The sequence below is a fragment of the Pimephales promelas genome, chromosome 23 (assembly GCF_988280905.1).
Source record: "Pimephales promelas chromosome 23, fPimPro1.hap1.1, whole genome shotgun sequence".
NCBI classification, from domain to species: Eukaryota; Metazoa; Chordata; class Actinopteri; order Cypriniformes; family Leuciscidae; genus Pimephales; species Pimephales promelas.
Genome location: NC_142791.1, coordinates 12,807,255 through 12,817,285, shown reverse-complemented (window position 1 = coordinate 12,817,285; position 10,031 = coordinate 12,807,255). Strand labels below are relative to the sequence as shown.

The 10,031-nt window shown below is 39.0% G+C and overlaps 1 long non-coding RNA gene across 1 annotated transcript; it reads right to left on the bottom strand.

Annotated features, from left to right (window-relative positions):
* Nucleotides 1-1,460: 1,460 nt before the first annotated feature.
* LOC120481738 (uncharacterized) lies at nt 1,461-9,178 on the bottom strand. The gene is made up of 3 exons (XR_005623363.2): nt 9,020-9,178; nt 4,722-4,842; nt 1,461-2,855 (listed from the first exon to the last, which is right to left on the bottom strand). It is a non-coding gene; the product is annotated as an uncharacterized LOC120481738 (long non-coding RNA).
* Between the last annotated feature and the right edge of the window lie 853 nt (nt 9,179-10,031).

Genomic DNA, 10,031 nt, shown 5'->3' with positions numbered 1-10,031 from the left:
CTCAGTATTGCAATGCATCACTTGACATTACCCAAGCAAGTTTGAGCAGCAGAGTATCAGCTGAAAGCAATTTGGTACCGAGCGCAGCTGCCAGGCGGATAAGACTCTCCCTCTTTCGTTTACTTTGAAATGCAGCTTTTTTTTTTAACATCCAAAATACACAAGGCAGCCAAATTGCTGACATGTGTGCGAGGAGCAGTGAAATCCTGCATTCTTCCATGCCCCTCTATGCAAAACTCCCCATTGTTTATTTAAAGAACACAGAACACTTTAGCACTATTAAGAAACATGTCATATAGTAAACTAAAGGTTTCCTCCCAGGAAAAATCCCTCGTCGTTTATTTTTCTTTGCAAAAAGTTATTTTACTTAGTATTCGCAAACTCACCGCATACACAATTAAAACCATGGTGGTTGTAATTGGGTTGTGTACGGCTGGACACTAACAGGCAAGGCAAACGTGGAAGTGAGGTGCTTATTTGTGTTCAGGAAGTTGGACGGGTGGACTGGACTTCATCTCTCATTCACATCACATCACATCAGTGTTCACACAAAACACCCGAACCACGCAGTTACCTGGCATGAACCGGGGACTCGCTTTCAAAGTGCGGGTCTGCTTCAAACCTCGGCTACTGTCTGTGCCGATCATGTCCATAAACTGGTCAACTAATCTCAGCTCATTTACATATAGTCATTGATTGTATTGGCTTGTCACATGGATTTCCCATAGTGATGCACTTAATTAAAATTGCCTAACCAAACCCACAGGGACAAAGAACACGAAAACAAAAATGCTCATTTTAAATTTAAAGCATTTGTTAAACTATATCACTGTGAAAAATTCAAATGATTACATTAAAAGTATTACTTATTTAAAGGGGCTATTGTTATAGATCAACTGTTCCCTGATGCACTCCATACTGCATTCACACACACATAGTCCAGCCATATGACTCAAAACTACAATTCCCAGCATTCCTCCAGCACTTGATCCACACATTTAAGCACACACACTCTGGTCTACCTGAGAGAGTTATCCTCTAATGTTTTTCCAAGATCCTGTCTCCTAGCTCCCTCGTCTGTTCTTCACCTTCAGTGGGACGCCAGTGTTCCTGCAATCCTGTAAAACAAAGACATTGTTTGTTATTCATTTACTCAAACAGCAACCCCAGACGGCAACATAGTGTTGGCCCAGATCCGGGTGTGTATGTGTATGTTTTTGTGTATGTTTCATAACAATAAACATAAAATTAACACTAAAAGTAACTTTTAAGTTAATAATAAATAAAAAAAATCACTGCAGCAATAATTTGCCAAGTTCCATCTTTAAAAAGATCAAATTTAAGTCTATGCTCTAAAGCATTCAAGATTTACGACAGTTTAAGTTGGAAATTTCATTTTCAAAAAGTGATTAAATTTATTATAAATACAGCATAAATTTAATTCCATCAAATCCCCTAAAAACACAAAATAATAAATAAAAACATTATCAAACAAAAATTTTTGAATAACACGTGAAGAGCACCAGAGGGTTAATTCTGTTGCCGTTACTACTACGTTACTACTAAAATAAGTGTATAGACCAGGGCTGACGATATAACATGTTAAAACAATAATTTTAAATGAACACATTTAATCATACCCAATGAACCATAAAACTACACTTAACAAGGCTGTACGACATTCACAATTGTATGGAAGCAGCAAACAGGAAGCAGAATTGCCATTTGAATTCTAATGTAAGGAATAATGGCCATTGCTTGGGAATTCTGGGTCTGTGAATTTATATTGCTATTGGGCCCCTTATTCTCTGTTGGGCAGAGCGTTGAGGAGAGGAGGTGGCGCGTTCGTCCCCAAGAGTTAGTCCCACCATTCATTAGTGACGATCCTAGGAAAGTATACTATACTATCCCTATACTCCTAATGGTAGCTGGCGAGGTTTGTCTTTACTTTATGATAGAATATGGAAGTCTGACTTTTTTCCCCCTTGAATATTCCTGAATGAATTTGAATCAAATAAACGTTCATTTAGTTTCAGCAATTATGTCTATGAGAAACCCATATGGGTCGACCACCGTTTGTGAGTCAAGTTCTGTTAGTTGTAACAGCAAAGATCGCTATACGATCCGTTGTCATTCAGCGTTAATCTAAATAGCTGGTGGAAGTGGAGAGGGCTGGAAGGTCACGGTAAACAAGAAAGAAGTCATGAGACCTGATGAATATGGTTGTAATCATGTCAAAAGCACTGACCTTTACATTGAGTGACAAAACTGAATTGGATTCAGGATCCTTCTAGCAGCTAAACACTTCCAGCTTTCCTGTCACTGAATGAGGTCTGCAGTGTAAATATAATCTGAACCTTTAACACACCGACACACAGCGAGATCATGAACCGATCCTCACATCCTTCTTTTGATTTCCAGGATGGCTGAGTGAATCCATCATAAACAGAGGAATTCATTCTTCATTACAGTGTGCAGAGGTCTCTCCAGACAATGTGCTGTGGAGAATTCAGAGTCTTTCTCATTCTCATGTCAAGCGCCAAGACTATTGTGTCGTCCAACCAGTGACTAAGCGCTTGACTTCCCTGGATTTGCCGCTTGTTCCCAGTGAGCAGCTGCAGTAGTGTGGCTTTCAGGAGTAAACAGGATTTTTCCGACCCACACTATCCTGTGGTTACCTGGAACAAACACACCTCCTTTGACTCGTGGCTTTGCTTGGACATCCGGGCAGCATGCGGAAACACAGGGGTTCTGTTGAATGGAAGAAACCCTAAATAATGTCGCAGAGCAAAGCTGGAAAACTCCACAGAAGCAATGAATGACGTGGCGGTCAAGACCCAATGAGTCAATAAAACCTGGAAGGAAGGTACAAAAAACAAAATGAGGAAAGGTGTATACAGTACACATGAGAAGGTTTAAAAAAATAAAGTTCATTATGGGATGAACCAAAGTAAAAGGTTAAACTTTGGAGCATTTTTAAAGTCCTCCTGTGGTAAAATAAATCAAGTTTTTAAATGTCTGTGGTGTTTTTTATTATGTTTTAAGACAAACCGTGTGAAAATTCATAAATCAACACCATTGCTGAGTATTTTCTCCTTAAAACTGCAGTGAACCAAATACAGTCTCAAAACCGCAGTTTAAAATCGCTGGTGTTTCTGACGTCACAAACTTGTAACCAATCAGGGATGCGTTTCCTTAAAGCATCGTTAGCCAACTATGGTCGCAAGTTCCGTCGTTATCAGCATAGTTCAACGAGTCGGTGTTTCCCGAAACCATCGTTCCAATGAACATTCGCAAACAGCATCGCAAAGTTGTGTGGTTTGAACGACAGCTCTCGACCTGTGGTTAGAGGCATCGTTTGTATATTGCATCACATTTGTACGTAATAAATCCTTATCTTGAGAAAAATAACCAAGCTGACATTCAGTACAACCGATGCCTTTTATTTAGAATACATACAAATGGAATTTACGTCTTTTAGTTTTTCAAAAGATTTAAAGTACAGATTTTGCGCATGTGCGAACGTGCTCTACTATGTAAGAACGAGCCAAATATTGAGTCTGGTAATAAAGCAAATTTGAAATAGTCCTCAGATGACACGTCTGTAATTTATATATTTTTTTAAAAATTGCGTTAATTGGATCTCAAACAGTTTCATTAAAAGTAGTTATTACTCCACCATGTGCGAAACCAATGTGGTTGAATGATACTTTGTGACAATGCGTTTTGGGAAACAGCCATGACTAGCTAGTTGATTTCTCCAATGATGCATCGTACTTCTATGGGAAACGCAGCCCAGGTCAACGTGTGATCATCAACGAGTGGATCTCTGAGCTGGAGTGAGTGAGTGGAAGTGGGGCTAACTTGCATATTCATTGAACCACACATACTAAATGTGCCAAGGGTGTAGATTTACAGTACATTCAAGCTATTTTAAGGCATGAAGACATTTTCAAAGGAAAAAAACGTTTAAATGTGTCGTTTTGGTGATCAAAGATAAGTTTTAAGGGATACAATTATTGACTAAAGGGAGACTTTAAGTTCATCAGAGAATTCATGCAAGACCTGCTGCAATGGGGAAGATTTTCCGTGAAGAATTTTATTGTGGTCTGGTTTAGTACTGGTCTAATTGGTTGACCAGCATGGTCTCTCTGGTGAAATTGGTTAACCAAGGAACTATGGATAGGTAGGATGCTGCCCACCAACTATGCATGTTTCGTAATAAGTTTGGTTTATTTTTTCTTTCTACCTTTCTTTCTTTCTTTCTTTGCTAAGTGGCAAGCCTGTTAGGATTCAAACCATGCTGAAAAAATAAGTAATTTTAAATTAATTCATCAATAATAATAATAACAAATGTTTTCAAAAATTCTAAATTCAAGTGTAATTAAGTCATGACCATGTAATTTAAACCATGTCCATATATCATGACTCAGTTTGACGCATACACACAGTATTTGTAGGTGGAGAGATGGATTGAAACCATGGTCAACTATGGAAACATTAGATAAAGAAAGTCATGAAAATGGACAATAGAAGGTGAAGGGTCTGGGACTCCCAGAGCTCAGCAGCGTGTGGATCACATCCAGGGTTGGAGAGGGAGGTGGTCCACAGTGACTGACGGCCCACCACAGCCCAAGAAACTCGAGTTGCAGGGAAAGCTTAACACACCTTGACATCCATAGGAAACTCAAGCCCAGCTCCGAGCAGAGTCAGATACGTACCACCAAAGGAGCTCGGCCGCACCGCTCAGTACAGCTTTTAACTCAATCTGTTTAGATGAGCGCACAGAAGAAGAATGTCTCCATCCTGCACCTCCTCCCCTTCACGCTCTCTCCAAAAGCCCTGAAACCACATACACAAATGCATTAAAATGACATGTAGGCAGATACGTATGGGAAATGAGCAACTGCCTTCAGGAAGCATTCAGTGCAGTGCCAACCAGTGAGCTGACATGAGATCTCGCTGTTTGCTTGGGAGAAGCAAATATATGCTGTTGCCTGCAAGACAGTGCCAAGATGTTTGGAGAAATCAAGGAAATAACCCTCCAGGAATGTGTCGGCATGGACAAAAAGACAGTGAAGAGATTGAATAAAAAAACTGCAGAGGCTTGTTTGATGATTGCATGCATTGGCTGGAGAGCCTGCATGATGTAACTCCATCTCAGAAAGAAAAAGAAAAATCAAAGGAGTGGATGGAAAGATAGTCCGCAGGATTCTCTCAAGAGTATATGGCGAGTTTAATTGCAATGCAGCTAAAAATAATTTACGATGTCATTACTTAACCACCATGTCGTTCCAAACCCGTATGATGTTATTATTTTCTTGTGTGACCTAAAAAAAAATTTAAAAATAAAATGTCACGTTATTCATGTAACGTGCACTACATTTAAAATCTTTTCACAGTGGTGTCATGCACCACGTGGTTGTGGTTTTTGAAATATGATTAGCAAGCATATTTTGTTGAATGGAAAAGAAGCTGCTTTGCCATTTTAATAATTTTCTTTTGTGTTTCAGGTACACCAGTTGGAAAATCCCGAATAGAGATTGATATTTAAGAGCTGCAGTGGATGGGAAGATTTTCATTAAATAACTTACTCAATTTCTCACATAATGATGTATGACTTCAGAAGACTTGGAATAGCGCACAAGAAACATGAACAACTTTGTTCTTGGCTTTTTTTTTCTTTTTGAAGCACTTTCTTTTTTTGTGGTCACTGTGAACTGTCGTTATGTGAAAAAGTGAACTGGGAAAGAAATAGCCCTAAGAAAAAAAAAACACCAATGACATGAGGGTGAATAAATGATGACAAGGAGTTTAATTTCTGGATGAACTATCCCCTGAACATCTCAGTTCTGTCATCATCGGCCAAGTCTTGCCCATGGGATACCGTGATTATTCTCCCTTCATTGAGCAAACCAATGAATCGAGGTTGAAGTTTCAACAAACAATGCCGTATATAACACTGCCCTTCTGACAAGAAATGAGGGTAAGGAGTGAGAGAGAAAAAAAACAGAAAAGGATTTGGTGCTTGCACGAACCAGGGCTGTAAATAGTCCTGAAAGCTGTATATCAGAAGGAGAAATGGGAGGCTGGTCACGAGCCAAAACAAACACAGGGCTGGCCCAAGAGGATCTGCACCGCTGGGCCCGTTTTCCTCCTTTTCAAATCCCGAGCCCCATGCCCTCATCTGCTGCCCTACTCCACATCCCCTCAGCTGTCAACAGCTGGGCCTGTCATTCACTGGAACCTCTTTTAAAGAGCAATCAATCACTCCACTATTTGTTTATCAATCTATATACAATATGAAGTCAAGTATGGAGCCTCCAGCTAGGCTTGTTGCATTCAAAGCATGCGTACACTCCAGAGGACTCAATGTAAAAACGGCCATGTTAGGGTGGATGGAGCTCTGCAATTATTTATGGAAAAGTGTGGCGACACCTGCAGGAAGGTCGGGATGCGTTTAGACGTCGCGTGTAATCACATAATTCAGTAGGCTATCGGTTTACAAAAGATTTGTGACGGACTGACACTTTTCAAAAACGTTAACAGCCCAGTGCAATGTCGTAGCCTATAATGCAGAAAATTCAGAAAAGGAACCGACAGGCGACAGCTTTCCATTTCAACACGTGCGTTCGCGACAACGGTTACTGCAAAGAGCACGCGATTGATAAAAAAGCAAAATATGACCGTTTTCTACCGTTGCTCAGGTGTGGTCAAAATGTTACACACCTGTGCCGTCTTGTCCAGGTTTTAACACCAGTTTTGGTTGTAAAAAAAAAAAAAAGAAAAAAAGAAAAGCCTACACATGCCGTTTTGAATGCAAAGAGCTAAGAAGATATCAGTTATATCAGATTTTTTTTTTTTTTAAGCAAGGATTAGTAATGTTAAACCATCACTGGAGGTCCAGGGATGGTGCGCAGACATGTTAGTCAGCTGAGTAAAGCTACAAGCACTTCTACATTCCTCTTATTTTGTAATTAATCTATTTAATATCTTAATCATTCTAACCACAAGAATTATCTACAATGTATCCATCCATATAAGAGAATACCCATCCATAGAAGAGCATCTTAAAGGGACAGTACACCCCAAAAATTTTTATATTTTGTCATTATCTTTTTCTTCTTCTGTGAAACACAAAAGGAGAAATTTTGAAGAATGTACCGCTCGTTCTTTTACACTCAATTATAATAACTGGGAAAAACAACTTTTAAACTTAAAAAAAAGCATTAAAAAATGCATAAATCCCTACATGTCTGAACGAACAACAGCGACATCCCCAGGTAAAGTTACAGCAGGTGTCCGCATCTCTCTTGCCTCCCCTGGGTCCATTGATTTTTAACAGATCCCCTAATGCGATCCCTGGGTTTGGTTCGGGGTATGGGGGAAAGTCACATGAGAGGAGGCAATGCCTCCATCCAGATATGATTAGGATATAATCAGTTATGATTGGATATGATTGGTTCATGCGATAAATCCCGCCTCTTGTTTTCGTGAGCATTTGCAAATCAATCTGAATGAACACTCATAATGAACTATAGATATCACCACTTTATGTCACTCAAAATTAAACTTGAAATGGCATGAAAACATGATGACTGTAGGGGGTTTTAGTGAGCAATCTGCTTAGTGAAATTACAGATATGGAGCTTGATGAATGGTTTTTCAAAAATAAGTTATTAAAAAGATCAGCGAACATCAGTTCACAAATAAAATACATTGTTAAATGTGTTACTGTTGATAAGATCTATACTTGGTTTTGGTCAATAGAACAAAAATACAAAATAGAATTGTATTTGGTTTTTCTTTTTAACCTGGAAAATATGACAACATTAAGTGTAACTGGGATATCAATTTACATTTCATTAACTTTGCCGCCTCATTTCAGTCACCACTGTACACCACTGATGGGCACAAAGTAAAAAGAAATTGTGTATTGATGGATCTGCAATGTAAAATGTGTGCTCTGAAGAAAAACAGACAAAGTAGCAGATAGATAACAGATAGATATCATAGCCACAAATTAAGATTAATTCTCACAATTTATTCATTTGCACCCATGCTTATAAATGAATCCCATTTTAGATCACTAGTGGTACTAACCATGTTGTACTAATTCGTTAACAAATCCTTTGTATACCTTTGTATGAGCATATTACGGTTGTACCTACCTTATAACAAACAGTCCCTTTTTTTTAGTGGAGACTGTCAAGGTGTTCAGAGTGTTTCTTGTATACTGCCAACTGCCATTTGAGTTTGCATGTGTTCATGACTAAAATCACTCTGCCTTGTCAAACACATGACATTAATCCCATTAAAAAGCAGGGCTCATTATAGTTATGGTATGGATCAAGTGGTGCGTTATCCTGCAATATGCATGTATTGTTACACACGGTGACATCTGGAGCGCTAGTCTACAGACTGTGGCAGCCTGTGTATTTTACTTAGACCTGCATGTGAGTTCAAAGCCACTCGAGTGAGAGGCCATTTTAAGTGGAAACATGAAAGCGCCTCTCAACACGCCAAATCAGAGACAAGGAGAAAGCTTCAAGTAAACATATAACATGCGGTCTTGCTGCAAAACAGACACAACAAGGAGTTAAAGCTACAGTTAGACGCATACATCAAGACAAAACCACAATCGATAGGTTGTTTCAACATATCACGCAGGTGGTAGGTCCTGGTTCTGTGAGGCCTCAGAACAGGTCATAGCTGACGCTTCATAACATCGTGTCCCCTGGCTCGCGTACAAGTGGTCTGATGACTGAATGATAAGGTTACGCTAGGCAACAAGTGGTTTGTGCACATCAACGCCTCAAATATTTATTTGATCCTGTCAAAGTCTGTGGCGAACAATAGGAATATTGACAGTTTAGGGACGAGAATGAGCTAGTTTGTTTGAGTGTTTTAGCACCATGGACTCCCGTGCGGGCTGTTGCTTTGTGAAAGTACAGTATTGTATTTCTTTCCGCTGCCAAAGCGTGCTTCCTGCACCGGGGCCTAGTCGACCAACACTGACCTCCATTTCCTTTGTTGAGGTCTGAACTAGCGCTGCCACGAGCCCCCGGGCCCTGCCTCCAGACTCAGGCCTCCCTGCGCGGACCTGCGAAGCGGCCCAGGTCACCGTCACCGCTGGCGAGGTTTCCTGCGGGAGTCTGTAGATCGGACCGCACCTTTGGATATCTAGAGGGAATTTTGCAGTTAAGACACTTTTGGCTCAATGACAACAATGGTGCTTGACTTGCTAGTTCTTAAAGGGGTAGTTCACCAAAAATATCATCCCAAAAATCTTTATGCCTTACATGGAACACAAAAAAAGATGTTTTGGAAAATATCTAAACTATTGGATATTATATTAGGATATTGTCTTTTTTATGTTCCATACAATTATAGTCAATGGGGACCAATGTTGTTTGTATCTTTTGTGTTCAGCAAAAGAAAGAAACTCATACAGGTTTGAAACAACACGAGGGTGAGTAAATGACGGCAGAATATTTGGGTGAACTATCCCTTAAGTAGTAAAACACACTGTAAAAAAAAAATAAATAAAAAAATAAATATTGAGTACTGTCAACTTGGGAGTTTAAGTTACTTCAAATTAAATTACATTAAACTGACTTTTAAAAATGTATCTTATTTAATTTTTATTAAAAAGTTGAAAATTGCTTAACTTATTTTGATGATTTAAAGCAATGTAAAAACATACGTTGTCATAACTTATTAATCATATAATTTTTTTACAGTGCAGTATTGCAAAGTATGTTCAGAGGAAAATGCTTACTTATGGATTTAGACAAAATACCAAGCCAAAAAAAAAAAAAAAAAACTTGCAGACTGGCCAAGCTGTTGGTTTCTCTTGGTTTTAGTGTGGTTTTTAATGTACACTAAAAGTATACATTTGATTCTGAAGCTCTACTTAAGTTGTATGATTTGTAATGATCAAATCAAAAACCCTAAGTTTGAGCAACAGTTTAGTAATGCTTGCAAATAATGATTGACATGCATTTGGCCTAATTGTGAGTCCAAGAGGA